This window comes from Pseudochaenichthys georgianus, chromosome 6 (assembly GCF_902827115.2).
Source record: "Pseudochaenichthys georgianus chromosome 6, fPseGeo1.2, whole genome shotgun sequence".
NCBI classification, from domain to species: domain Eukaryota; kingdom Metazoa; phylum Chordata; class Actinopteri; order Perciformes; family Channichthyidae; genus Pseudochaenichthys; species Pseudochaenichthys georgianus.
Window position 1 is genome coordinate 24,431,168 of NC_047508.1, and position 15,117 is coordinate 24,446,284.

Below are 15,117 nucleotides of genomic sequence, written 5' to 3' on the forward strand. Positions count from 1 at the left end.
AAATATTTTTTCGGAGTAAAGGATGGCAGAAGACACTACACTACCCAGAATCCCCAGCTATCGTTTGGACTACACCATGTGCTTTGTTTGACAAACCCCGTGATAGTCCTCAAGCTCTGTGATTGGAGAGTGTGCTCCGAGGGTTACGCCGATTCTCGAACAGCACTTGAAATGAGATGGAACCACGGCAGACTGTCCAAAACTGGATTTGAACGGGTCCACCGCGTCCCCCCCTCCCCCACCCCCAACATGTTCTCCATCTCTGGCACGTCTCTACTGGGAGTTGTAGTTTTAAAAGACGTTTTCATATTTCCCATAATAAGAAGTTGCCAGTATTAAACTGTGTACATCCCTGGAGGTTTAGGGGATAGGAAACACTCAAATTTAAAACATATAATTAATAAATGGGTGAAAATTGCTTGTGCCCATAATGGGCAGCATTAATATATATATATACACACATGCCAGCTAAGGTCAGAAGAGCTTTATTTAACAGCTGGTCTTATGTTTGTGACCCCTGCGGTTAATTGATAACATTACATTACATTAATTGATAAGCCTGAAACATGCACTTGTCAAGGTTCAGAGACAAATTTTGCAAATATGGCAGTAGCCATCGATCAGCTTAAGATAAGATATACTTTATTGATCCCAAGTTGGAACATTTGCGTTACATCAGCATGTGTAACAGTTGTAAATATGCAGTCGTGTTTATTTGTAAATAATTTAGTATAATAACACAAATTCTGTGTTTTATATTCAACAATTCTGTGTTCTTTATTTATTGATTGTTCAATACCTGACAAGGCCGGAGATGAAATATCTACATACATCTTATAAGAGTATAATACATTATGTATAATATCAGTTAAAATAAGTGCTTCAACATAGTTAACATTGCTGGAGGTATGCACACATATTGATAGATGTCTTGTAATGCACTATTGAGGAACCTGCGACCCAAGTTTTTCATTCAGTGCAGAACTACACCATAGTTGTGTAGGCCTATATGATATGTCAATACACCTTAGAAAATCTTGAAATCTTGAAAGGGATGTGCAAAATAGTCATTATATACAGTCTTTAATTAACTATTAGTAGAGAATAACGAGTAATGAATATACTTTATAGGAATCCTATTCATATCTAATAATAAAAATAATGAAATTCAATAACATGCTTTAACCACTAGGTGTCCCTTTATATCAGCTGTGCACCTTTATGGTGTAAATACAGCCTATCTACCAATTGGATCAAATATAAAAGTCAGCCGAATTAGTGTTGATACTGCAAGGAGACGTATTGTGTGAAAATAAATGTAAGATGTTGTTTAATGGCTGATATATTTATGATCCACGTCACGTTTTCAGTTCCTCATGTTTGTCTAGAAGTCTTCTCATCAGGGCTCTATAAATACAGAACTACGGCAGATATGTAATATTTAATGCAGCCGAACAGTGTATTACAATGCCGTTATGTGATGACTTTCAAAGAGAAAACCAAGCACACTCGGAATAAAGTATTTTTTTTTTTTTTAAATGTTTTCGGTCTGTTTCCGGTATTTGTTAATGACGATGTGCTGTGAGATGTGAGACTGGAATTGCACAGGGGAAAATAACGTAGGCTATCTTTAGATGCGGATTTTGTTAAATTAATATGTTTGCACTGTGGACCAACACTATACATTGACGGGGAAGGGGGTAGCAATAAAGATAACACCATTAAACAGTTACACAACATAACAGAAATAATATCGATAGAAGCGTCCCTAGCAACCACCTTGGTAACAATGAAAACGTCGCGATTTCCTGAAGTAATCTTCATAATAACTAGCAAACTAAAGATCATGTACATCCACTGCACACATAATCTGAAATAACAACTCATATTTCTCGCATCAAATGACATAAACGCATTTTAATGGCCAAACTAACTTTAAAATAGGCATTTTCCACCGTGAATAAAACGAAGTTCGGCCATGTTTTCTTTTTCTGCAGGGAGAAATTTGAAGATTACGTGACATAGACGCCTACCATTGGAATGAATGGTGAAAAAAAACGGGGTTTGTCAAACAGAGCACATGGTGTAGTCCAAACGATAGCTGGGGATTCTGGGTAGTGTAGTGTCTTCTGCCATCCTTTACTCCGAAAAAATATTTGTTTCTCCGAATCGAAGGGGAAAAATACAAAAGCATTGCACACAATTTAAACCAATCAATGTTGTGTAATTAACAAGGATAATCTGGTGTTTTTTAGTCGATGAGTAGTGCAGATATCACTGTAAAATCAATCGACAGTAAGAGGAATACTTACTTCCGGGTGTACAATTCACCGTTATCCAATGGGAATGGACGCTCACATTGCCTTTAAGGGCAGCCGACACAAACGAATGCCGTGCTTCCATGAGCGTCAAATCCCGCCACAGATGGGAATACATTGCAATCAGTTGAAAGCTATTTGCGTCCCTTTATGACGCTGAAGGAGCCTAGGAGCGTCACAACTGGATGCCACGGACACTGACCAAACGTCGCTCCTGGACGCTTAGGGAGTGAGAGTGTGTTGGACGCCAAGAGGAGGATGGCTACAACTCGTTTGCTCATCTGCTGCACAGGAAGGCGACAGTAGCAACCCGCTGAATGGTGCCGGGAAGCTTTTCGCCGCTTGGCATGGAACTACGTTCATCTAAAGAGGTATGTGTAGCGCGCTACAACCGGTTTAAATGGCCATAGGAATTAAGTTGTGTGCACACATAAGGGGCGTAATTCCAATGCATTGGTTGTGAAAGGGATGAACAATAAGCGCTTGTATTGTACTGATTGATTTGTGACAATCCGTTTGACTTTAAGACATTCAAATATGGAGGAGCGCGCTGCGGACATACCAGCAGCTGACAACGCGTCAGATTACGCGCTGCCAGCAGCTGGCAAGCTGGATAGCGTGGTCAGCTGTAGAGATGCGCAAAGCACTAAGCGGGTAGTTAAACTCTCTGCCAAAGCACTTGCGGAAAAACTTGAGAGGTTGCAAAATGGCAGAAAGGCTAAGCTAAATAAAGCTAGCAAATTAAGAACAAATATAAAAGATTTGATGTTAAGGTTCAAAATGCTCTTGATGGTTATATTGAATTGTGTGTTGAAGCCAGGTCTATGCATGACACTTTAATGGGTTTATTGCCACATGATGAAAGGGAAAGACATGAAACATGGTTTAAAGCCAAAATGATGTTCAATGATGAATTTATTGTCCAAATCAAGGTGTGGGTTGGTCAAACCAAAGGTACTGGTGATAATAATGATATCAATCCTGATGACAGTGTTTCTAATGTTGGTAAATGTTCAAACAAAAGTGACCGCAGTACAAAGTCAAGTATAACTTCACAAATTATAGCAGCAGCAGAAAATGCTGCAATTGTTGCACGCATTGGCAGGTTTAACTGAGAGGCATGCACTGGAGGAACAGGAGCTACAATTAAAGCGGAAAAAGGAAAAGCTTGATTTGGAAACTGAGCTAGCTGTATCTACTGCTAGGCTAGCAGTTTTACAGGGTTCACATTCACGACAGTCCTCTCTTGCACCAACAAATGGAATGAACTCATACCTGGAAAAGGAAAAAAGGAAACTGGCATCGTTAAACATACTTAACCCCCTAGCAAAGGAGTATGATTCCACATCATGGAAAATATCCTCCAGCAAACCAACAAAGATGGACATGGAACCAAAGCAAGCTGAAAGGCAGTTTGCATTTAAGGAAGATGCTTATGTACAAAATCAACATTATCTGGGAACATCACATGGGTTGATAACTGGTGAATCAACTGCATGGGAAAGTCAACAGGAAAATTACCTTCAGCAAATCAATCGAATTCCACCTGAAGGTTTATTCACGATAATGCAAAAGCAAAATGAAATAACAGCTGCACTGGTTCACCAGCAACATTTACTGTCTCTACCAGCAAGAGACATTCCTATCTTTGATGGAGACCTGTTTCAGTACAAGGCTTTCATTAAAGCATTTGAACAAGGAGTGGAAAACAAAGCCAGCAAAGCCGACTGCTTGTACTATTTAGAACAGTTCACAAAAGGACAGCCACAGGAACTGGTTCGTAGCTGCCAGCACATGGCTACATTGTGGCAAAGGGTCTTTTGCAAGAACATTTTGGGAATGAGTACAAGATTGCTGCTGCTTACATAGGAAAGGCTCTAGCTTGGCCAACAATAACAAAGGCAGAAGACATTAAAGCACTACAAGCCTATGCTTTATTTCTGCGTGGATGTGCTAATGTGATGGAAGAACTTCAGTACATGCAGGAGTTGGATATGCCCTCCAATATGAAAATGGTCGTCTTCAAGTTGCCATACAAACTAAGGGAACAATGGAGAAACAAAGCTCATAACATCATGGAAGCCTCAAACAACAGAGCTCATTTCATTGACTTGGTCAAATTCATTGAGAGACATGTAAGAGTCCTTTCTGATCCGACCTTTGGAGACATCGAGGATTCAGGACATAAATCAGTTGCTATAAAATCTTCCAACATGTTTCAGCCACAATCAAAGAACAGAATGAAAGGAAGTAGTTTTGCTACAGTATTCCCAATGAGTGAGGTCGGAATTAAAACGACAAATAACTCAAAACCACAGGAGAGCTTGGTGTGTCATTGTTGTGATCACAACACTCACGTTTTGGACAGATGTAAGCAGTTCAGCAAAAGGAAGCACAGAGACAAAATTCAATTTCTAAAGGAGAAAGGAATTTGCTTTGGATGCTTGTGTATTGGACACATAAGCCGGGACTGTAAACAACGCTTGATCTGTGAGGTTTGTGAAAAGCAACATCCTACTGCGCTCCACATAAATACATCTAATGTGGAATTGGGAAAAACCGCTAAATCACAAACCCCCCCTCAGACATGTGGACGAACAGTGGCTGGAAATGATGGCTGCATTCTTTCAATTATTCCAGTGCAGGTCAAGTCCACAAAGGGAAGTGAGATTATACAGACCTATGCATTTTTAGACCCTGGAAGCACAGCCACATTCTGCTCAGAAGATCTCATGCACAGATTAAACATCACAGGAAAAATAACTAATTTTCTTTTGAAGACTATGGGACAGAAAAAGGTCGTTCCAGCTTACTCCTTATCTTGAGGAAAATAACTTTTATCCTCTTCCAGAAGTCCTCACACAGAAGCAAATGCCAGTAACCAAAGAAAACATTGCTACAGCCGCAGATGTGAAGAGGTGGAATCATTTGTCAAAAGTTCATATCCCAAGCATAAATGCCAATGTTGACATGTTGATTGGAACCAACGCTCCCAAGATATTGGAACCTTGGGAAATTGTCAACAGTTGTGGAAATGGCCCATACGCTATAAGAACAGTGTTGGGATGGGCCATCAATGGTCCTTTACATGGAAGCAGCAATGGCAGCGATGTTGACATGGAGCAAGCTTCTGTTGTGGTGAATAGGATTTCTATTTCCAAATTGGAGCTCATGCTTAGCAGTCAGTATAATCATGACTTTAATGAAAATCCCTCAAAGGAAAAAGAGATGTCAAGGGAAGACCAAACATTTATGGAAATCATGAATACATCTGCAACACTACAGGACAACAGGTACAGCCTGAAGTTGCCCCTTAAGACACCTGACGTCCTTCTTCCAAACAACTTTGCAGTGGCAAAGCAAAGGCTACTTGGATTGAGGAAAAGATTTGTGAGTAACCCAATGTTGCATAAGGAATATGCCAGCTTTCTGAATGGAGTGATTGAAAAGGGTTATGCTGAACAGGTACCAACACAGCAGCACTGTGGCAGTGGAAAATTATGGTACATCCCACACCACAGTGTTTACCATCCACGAAAAGGTTCTCTCCGAGTGGTGTTTGATTGTGGTGCCACATTTAAAGGAACATCATTAAACAATGTACTTTATCAAGGTCCCAACCTCACCAGTTCACTGCTTGGAGTTCTCACTCGTTTCAGGCAGGAACCTGTGGCATTCATGGGCGACATACGGGCTATGTTTCACCAGGTCAAAGTCACAGAAGAAGACCGAGATTTCCTTCGTTTTCTCTGGTGGCCAGAGGGAGACTTCACCAGAGAGATCCAGGAATACAGAATGACGGTGCATCTGTTTGGGGCTGTCTCTTCTCCCAGTTGCGCTAGCTATGCGCTAAGGAAAACTGCTGACGACAACAAGTCTGACTTTTCTGCTGAGACTGTTGAAGCAGTTAAGCGAAATTTCTATGTGGATGACTGTTTGATGGCTTTGGGCTCAGAGGAGGCAGCAATACAAATGGTTGAAGATCTTAATGCTCTCTGTAAAAGAGGAGGTTTTGTGCTGGAAAAATGGATCAGCAATAGTCGGGCAGTTTTGCAGACAATCTCGGAAGAGCAGAAGGCTAAAGAGCTAAAGGATCTGGATCTGGATAGAGACAATCTTCCTCTTGAGAGAGCTTTGGGACTACTCTGGTGCGTCAAGTCAGATTCCTTTAAATTCAAGATGGAAGTGAAACAGCAGGCTCTAACCAGACGTGGCATGCTATCCACAACAAGCTCGGTGTATGATCCTTTGGGTATTTTGGCACCAGTCACTTTGCCAGCCAAGATAATGCAACAAGAGCTTTGCAGGAGAAGCTGTGGATGGGATGATGCCATTCCACCAGATATCGTATACCAGTGGAGACGGTGGTTGGAGGACATTAAGTTGTTGGCATCACTCAAAGTGGACAGGTGTATGAAGCCAAAGGACTTCGGTGAACCCATACACTCTCAACTACATCACTTTGCTGATGCCAGTGAAAATGGCTACGGGACTGTAACTTACATCAGGCTAATGAACTGCAAAGGCGATGTTCATGTTGCTTTCCTATTAGGAAAGGCTAGAGTTACACCCATAAAAATGGTGACCATTCCACGACTGGAACTAACAGCTGCTGTTCTGGCTGCCAGAGTGGATATGATGTTAAAATCAGAGCTTCAACTTCATTTGGATGAGTCTGTGTTTTGGACAGACAGTACTTCAGTTCTGAAGTACATTAACAACGAGGACAAGCGTTTCCACACATTTGTGGCAAATAGGATCACAACCATAAGAGAGGTTTCAAGACCATGTCAATGGAAGCATGTAGGAACCAAAGACAACCCAGCTGATTCTGCATCCAGAGGAATGAAGATCCCTGACTTTCTGAAGAGCCGCAGTTGGCATGAGGGTCCCACGTTTCTTGTAAAATCTGAAAAGGAATGGCCTACATATTATGTCGGTGATGTCATATTGGATTTGGTTGACCCAGAAGTCAGAAAAGATACCTCGGTTAATATCATAGTCAATGAATCACTTGATACAACAGACCAGCTCATGACTTACTTCTCAGACTGGAAAAGGCCTGGTTTCTCAGGCTGAAGACAATTCTGTTGGAGTTGAGTCGTAAAAGAAAGGATTTGAATCCCTCTGCACAAGCTGGTCAAGTGAAAAGACTGAAACCCAAAGTCAACCCGGAGAGTCACATCTTGACACCTAAAGATCTCTTGGAAGCTGAGTTTTCCATAATACGCTACGGTCAGCAGCTTAGGTTTAAGGATGAAATCACTTCTTTAACATCTGAAACAGGAACAGTGAGCAGACACAGTTCCATCTACAAGCTGGATCCGATTCTGGAAGATGGACTACTAAGAGTTGGAGGCAGGCTAAGCAAAGGAGCAATGCCTTTGGAGGTGAAACATCCACTGATCCTCTCCAAAGAGCAGCATATTTCCACACTCATCCTCAAGGACATTCATCAACTACTAGGGCACAGAGGTAGAAACCATACACTGTCTGCTTTGAGAAGAAAATATTGGATAACAAGTGCTAACTCTGCCATAAGGAAGATCATATCATCATGCCACTTTTGCAGATGTTACAATGGAAGAGCTATGGAGCAAAAAATGGCAGATCTTCCAAAGGAGAGAATTATTCCAGATCTACCTCCATTCACCAATATTGGAGTGGATTATTTTGGACCTGTGGAAATCAGAAGGGGCAGGTCTACTTGCAAGCGTTATGGAGTTATATTTACCTGCTTAACAAGTAGAGCAGTTCACTTGGAGGTTGACCCTCTCTTGACACTGACGCATGTATAAATGCTATAAGACATTTCATCAGTAGAAGAGGTCAAGTTGTTCATATGAGGTCAGACAATGGAACCAACTTCATTGGAGCAGAAAGAGAACTAAGAGAGGCCCTCACTGCATTGAATAATGAGAAGATTCAAGGAGCTCTAATTTCAGCTGGAGTTGAATGGAGTTTTAATCCACCAGCAGGATCTCATCATGGTGGTGTTTGGGAGCGCTTGATACGCATGGTAAAGCGCGTCCTCAATTCAGTTGTGCAGCAACAGATGTTGAATGATGATGGACTCCATACAGTCATGTGTGAAATTGAAGCCATTCTTAACGATCGGCCAATCACCAAGCTGTCTGACGATCCAAATGATTTGGAGCCTCTAACACCAAATCATCTTCTTCTTTTGAAAGGGAAACCAGCTCTGCCACCTGGATTGTTTGAACCATCTGACATGTATGTGAAACGTCGCTGGAGACAAGTTCAGTACATTTCTGATCTATTTTGGAAGCGTTGGGTGCGAGAATACCTGCCGTTGCTACAAGAGAGGCAAAAGTGGATCCAAAGGAAAAGGAATATAGTCGCTGGTGATATTGTAGTCATCATGGATTCCTCAGCTCCCCGTGGTTCCTGGCCTCTTGGCAAAGTATTGGAGGTTTTTCCTGACAAAGGAGGACTGGTGCGCTCTGTAAAGCTACAGACCAAGACCAACATTATTGTGCGACCTATTACTAAACTATGTTTAGTACAAGAAGTGTAGGATGTGCATTTCTATGTATTGAAAAATGATTTTTACATTTGGCTCCTTAATTGTTTTCAATTGATACCTGTACTATCAGTTAGGGGCTGGTGTGTAGGAGCCAATTAACTGTAGGTATAAAGGTAGGAACCTATGTGTGTTGGTGAGAGGTTCCGCCGGAATGCCCATACAGTAGATAGTAACAAAGTAGTGTAATATATTACTTTTTTTTAAAGTAATATGTAATATATTAAAAAAAAATAGTAACGACCCCATCTCTGGAGTTGGCGTTCTCTACTCTGATTTACATGAAGAACAACAGGAGGTCACGGCTCTCTGTTGAACAGGATTTGCGAGTGGCCCTCTCCTCAGTGCCACCAAGGATTTAAAAAATCTGCGCACCCCGACAGGCACATGTATCTCACTAATTTGTAAATCGGCAAAATATTTACAATAGCACATGTTTCAATGTTGATTGCTGAAATGTTACATTTATAATTTGTAGTTCAGGACCATGGACAATGCAGCTTCCTTGCATTGAAAGTTCTCTGTGCTGAATTTCTGCTGAGTTTCCTTTGCCTCATTTTTTATTGTGTGACCTGTCTGGTTTAAATGAGTGTGTTGCTGCTTTGATGAAGCCTAATTCGATAACGTTTCAAATTAATTTCTGAAATACTTCATTAATAAATATTTCATGAGTAATATAGTTGTCTTTGTCACATTTTATTTGGCATTAGTAAATAATTATGCACATGTACAGATATTTTACATGATATGAGTGATAACACGTGTTATAAGGGCTATTTTGCACAATAGGTGTGCCTTGAGATTTTTACTTGTCCTTTGGTGTGCCTTGGGCAGAAAAAGTTTGGGAACCACTGGTGTAAACCATAAATATCGTGTGGTGAATGATGGGAAGAAACCAGTAAAAAAGGGAAATAAATGGACTATTTCGAACTGGAAACTTTGTTTCTAACTTTTATTCGGCAGCAAACAAGGTGTGCGTCAATTACACCCACCAAGCGGATCCTCAGAGGCTTAAAGCGTTGGCTTAGCCTCTACAACGTGTAAGGTTTGTAAGTTCAGTACAGGGTCCATTCCTGCATGCATTTGGTTGTTTGTAGGCTATTCAAAATGTTTTAAAATATTGTGTATTATCTAAGAATAGTGATAATGTATTTGCCAAACAGTGTCTTTTGTTGTGTCTCGTGAAATGGTTTAGTTACGTTTGTTTTTTATGTCTATCATTTCATGTTTAGTCATGTCATTCATCTCTAGTTAAATCCCTGTGTTTCATGTCGTGTCTCGTTTTCCATTTCCTGTTTTATTTTGTACTTACCTCTTGTCTCTCATTTCAGGCTCTGTTACTTCCTCCCTTTGTGTGTTTTCCTGCCATCGTCAGCGTGTGCTCCACCTGTTCCCACTCACCTCATGTTTAAATGGTCATGTCTTCCCCTGTCCTGTGTCAGTTCGTCTGGTTTGTTTCCACGTATGGTCGTGCCAGGCCTCAGCAAAGAGAGGATCGTTTACAGTCTTGTCAGGTTTTGTTATTTTTGCAGACTTAAGTTTATCTTAAGTTCTCTTTTTGCTTAATTTTTTCCTCCTTGTGAGTTTTTTGTTTGTTATTCCAGTACTTACTCTATTAAGAGGGATTTTCTGTTCATTGACATTAAAAAGACCATTTCCGTTACATTCAGGACTGTGTCTCTGGGTCGTGCATTTGGGTTCTCCAGTCTGTGTCGAGGTCGTGACACCTACAGAAGAAAAAAAATTGCTTGGCAGAAGAAATGGCTTCATATTTTTTGGGTTGATTTGTTATCGCCACTGTTTTTAAAAATGCAATCTCCATGTTTTTGGATATTAATATTCATTGTTTTATGGATGAAAATATTTAATAAGTGTAGGAATTGCAGCTGTTGGTCAGTTAAGCACAGTTTATAAGACATGGAAGATAATTGTACATGGGATATGCAATGGAAGACTACATTTGTGGTAGCCATGGTATGCTCACCCATTTAGCACAAGAAAATACATGTTCTTGATACCGTTCAACAATTAAGAATACATTGTTAGCTGTCTCCCTGCAGTTATTCGTGAGCTTTAAAATTTGGTCAAGAATTTCTGGTAATCTGTAAATTACCAGCATGACATGAAGTATACTATAATAAAGAAATTGTTTTACAGTTACAATACTGATACTGTAACTTAAAATTATAGCATTAAAGTTTCTATTTTACAGTTGAAATACTATTACAGTTGAAACACAGGATCATCGGTCCTGGATGGATATCCTGGTGGATTCATCCTCCTATTATACACACATGCATTTCCAAACATTTGGACTACCTATGTTGCAAATGTATTATCTTTTCAATTTACACACGGCATCTATTGCACGTCTGTCCGTCCTGGGAGAGGGATCACTCCTCTGTTGCTCTCCCTGAGGTTTCTCCCATTTTTCCCTTTAAACTGTGGGTTTTCTTCGGAAGTTTTTCCTTGTACGATGTGAGGGTCTAAGGACAGAGGGTGTCGTATTGTCATACTGATATTCTGTACACACTGTGAAGACTACTGAGACAAATGTAACATTTGTGATATTGGGCTATATAAATAAACATTGATTGATATTACCGTAAACACAAATACAGTACTTGGAAGTTACTGTGTTTCATTTTACAGCTATAACACTACTGCTGTAACAAAAAATAAAGTAATTACATATTACCGTTTCATTTTACAGTTTAAACACTATTACCGTAAACACAAATACAGTAATTGGAAGTTAGTGTTTCATTTAATTTTCGAACGTGTAATTAGCTAAAGTTTTGTTGTTTATTGTTATCAGACAATGATACTACAGATTATTCAATTATTATTTAAATATTTCGTTTAGTTATTGCATTCATTTGTATAGTACTGTATCATGTCTGTATCATCTTTTGTTTCATTTGTATTTTCTTTAGCTTTACACGCTCGAAAAAAATAAATAAACTAAACTAAACTATTTTACAGCTATAATACTACTACTGTAATACCAAATAAAGTAAATGCTATTTACTGTTTCATTTACAGTTAAAACACTATTACGGTAAACACAAATACAGTACTTGGAAGTTACAAGTGTTTCATTTTACACTGTTACTGTAAATAAAAACTAGTAAATACTGTGATTACCTTTACAGTATTTAACTGGCAGCAATTGACAAGTTACTTACTGTAATTAATTTCATAGTATTTAACTGACAGCAATTGACAAGTAACTCACTGTAATTCATTTTACAGTAAGTATTGTCAATTGCTGCCAGTTAAAGTTACGTTTCTTACAGTGTGGGCTAATTTGAAAATGTGACAAATCAGTTGTTCCATTTAATGAAAATGAAAAAACAAGGCAGCCTATAGTGAAAGCCAAAATCCATCTTTCTACTATTATTTTTCAAGATTCAAATAACTAACTAAACAGGGCAATATCACAAAATGTACAGCCACTCTCCAGCTAGAGAGGAGAAAATATCTAAATAAATCAAACCTGGTCAGTATTATGTTCACCTCAAATGAACCTCGTCAATCTCAAATCAAGAACAAAAAACCTTTATTGCACGTTAACTGTTTAGGTTGAAGGCAGTGAAGTTATAGTTGTAAGACCCAGTGGAGACACTTCTCACCAAAATTGGACTATAGAAGATTTGAAAATTGTTGCCTTGTCTGATGAGTCTCGATTTATACTGCGACATTCGGATAGTAGGGTAGGGTTGAACCCCTTTTTGCATTCAGAACTTAATCCTTAAACCTTAATCCTTCATGGCATAGATTATACCAGATTTTGGTTCATATCGACATGATAGCATCAGGCAGTTGCAGTAGATTTGTCAGCTGCACAAGCAGTTAAGAGATAATTTGAGCTTTGTGACATGGCATGTTATCCTGTTGGAAGTAGCCATCAGAAGATGAGTAGTACACTGTGGTCATAAAGGGGTGGACACAGTACTTTTTCTTGGAACAGATTTGTTTTACACTGTATTGCTACTTTTTTTATTTTACTGAGTAAATCATCTGATTACTTCATTACCATCAGTGTCGTATTCCTTTTGTTTCCAGGGCTGCCGAAGCAACATGTCTCTACAGATGAGGTATGAGGAGCCCTGCCCTTATTCATTGGAGCTACAGTATTGTGATCCATAACATGTGTACAATCTGCAGGTCCTTTTTTCTTAAACGTTTTTCTCTAATTTATCATTATTTCAATCAGATAAAGGGACATAGGTCTGGCATTGCAAATGACCGTAATTTATACCTTGCAAAGCTAATGTAACGCTTTCAATTGTATTACTAGACCTACATATTGTATCTATTACTTCGCCCACATACAACAGCCAGACTTTGGTCCGAATCTGGATAATTTACTTTTTTATTTGTACCTTTAACAAAATTGTAACCTGTCTCAATGGATCACTTGCTTAGTGACACAGCAGACATCTTCCAAGACTTATATTGTAGTACTACTGATATATGGCTGTATATTATTATCAAATAAATGTATGTTTACATTTTTGACAGGATGTACAGTCTATACATCTTTTAGAATGTGTCCCAATAATTCAATTTGTCAACTCAACTAGATTTTACAGTTTTTGGTTCAGCTATACTTCAGCAACATCAGACAATAAGACAAACAGTGAATGTTCTGCTCTAAACCACATTTTTTGCAAAATGCAAATATAAAAACACGGCAAACCTGCCTCAATTCTTTTATTCAAAATCCAAGAGGAGCATATAATCACTCCTACCACAAACACTTTCAAAACACTAGCAGATGATGGCATTACAAATGCATAACTGTTCATGTTATTTTGTTGTTTGATAGAAATGGGTTGAATTTCTTTGTTTTCTGCTGAATTATCTAGTCTTCTACATGAGAGAAACGAGGCCTGGGCAAAGGCTATAGGAAATCAGGCTCAGAGGTAGAATGGCTATGCTTTAGGCAGCTAAGAAATAGCTTCACATCGCAAATAAAAAGTGCTAAATCGAAGTACTATCTGTCAGTTACCACAAAGAACCTGAATAATCCTGGAAAATGTTGGAAAGCCATAAAATCGATATCCACCGGTGATATCCGTAATGAGCTACCTCCGTGCATTACCACAGCATCTGGCACTATATCGGACAGGGCTACTATGCTAAATTGTTTTAATGAGCATTTTGTGTCCGGTGGCTCTCTGTTTGATTCTGTCACTAACTCTGCTTCTGTGAACACCACAGTCTGTGACTCTGAAAAACATGTTTTGGAAAACCCTTTTAGTTTTACTCCTTTTACTGTTAATGTTGTTCATGAAGCCTTAACCAAGTTAGATCCTAAGAAACCGGCCGGCCCGGACAACGTAGAACCTTTCTTTTTAAAGATAGCTGCAGATGTTATTGCTCCACCTCTCCCTCAGCTCAAACGCAATTCCAAAATTGTGGAAGTCAGCGTATGTCCTGCCTCTACTAAAAGGTGGGGAGGCCACTTTATTAAATAATTATAGTTTAGGTGAAAATGTCGATGGAGCAACCTTACATTTATATGCGGACGATACCGTGATGTACTGTGCAGCTCCCTCCATTCAGGAGGCTGTTGTTGAATTGCAAACAGTTTTTAACATTATTCAGACTCAGCTCTCTGAACTAAAGCTTCTTTTAAATGTTGAGAAAACCAAGGTAATGCTCTTTTCAAAAGCTAAAAAGACACCAGAGCCTGTTGTAGATATTGTAACTATGCAAGGAATAAAAATTGAAGTGGTTACCTGTTACAAATACCTTGGTATCTGGCTTGATGATTGTCTTACTTTTAAACGTCATGTAAATAACCTGCTTAAAAAGCTGAGGGTGAGGCTAGGTTTCTTCCACAGGAACAAGTCCTGTTTCGCGCTTGAGGCCAGGAAAAGGCTAGTCACTGTGACCTTTTTACCTGTGCTGGACTATGGGGATCTGGTCTATATGAATGCACCTGCCAATTGCCTGGTCAAGTTAGATGCTGCGTATCACAGTGCACTGAGATTTGTGACAAACTGTAAAGCATTAACCCATCACTGTACCCTGTATGCAAGGGCTGGTTTGCCTGCGCTAACTGTACGGAGGCTCAGTCACTGGTACATTTTTATATACAAAGCCATGTTAGGGAAACTTCCATCCTACATCTGCTCCCTGATCTCACGGCGAATTGTAAGTGGCTACTGCCTGAGATCGCATGCTGTAGTTTTATTAAATGTGCCAACTGCTAGGACTGTCTTAGGGAAGATGGCATTTAGA